Source organism: Penaeus monodon, chromosome 28, assembly GCF_015228065.2.
Source record: "Penaeus monodon isolate SGIC_2016 chromosome 28, NSTDA_Pmon_1, whole genome shotgun sequence".
Lineage (NCBI taxonomy): Eukaryota > Metazoa > Arthropoda > Malacostraca > Decapoda > Penaeidae > Penaeus > Penaeus monodon.
In genome coordinates this window covers 16275353-16275809 of record NC_051413.1, presented here as the reverse complement: position 1 = coordinate 16275809, position 457 = coordinate 16275353, and the positions used below count along the sequence as shown (strand labels likewise).

Here is a 457-nt window from a genome sequence, read left to right as displayed (position 1 = left end):
ATTGACATTTTGCAGAAAACCACAGTAGCCTTTTATGAAATAAATCGCATCCGCCTTAAAGTCATTGCTCGGACAAAAATAATTGCACCACTTCGCTGTGACCTTGTGCTGTTGAGTATTCAGATCGGAGACCAGTATATAAAGCATCCGCGGTTCTCAGAGACAGAACAGTCAGTGCAGGTGAAGCCGACAGAATGGTTAGTAATATGTATTCGTTGAAAGTTGGATTTTATATAGAATATTTCCGCCTGCACTGTCTATTGCGGTACAGCGTTAAAGAATAGATAAAAAAATATATATATATATGTCTTTAGATTTTTCTAAAATTCACTAGTAAAACTTATATAATGGTTAATGATGTGTTTACTACTCTGTTTACTATGTTTTAAAATGGTATTACTTAATTTAGTGATGATAAAATATAAAATGTTGAACATTCGTCTATAGTAACCTTTTC

General features: G+C 33.0%; 1 pseudogene; it reads left to right on the top strand.

Annotated features, from left to right (window-relative positions):
- Nucleotides 1-180: 180 nt before the first annotated feature.
- Nucleotides 181-457, top strand: part of LOC119591073 — an 837-nt pseudogene continuing 560 nt past the window's right edge.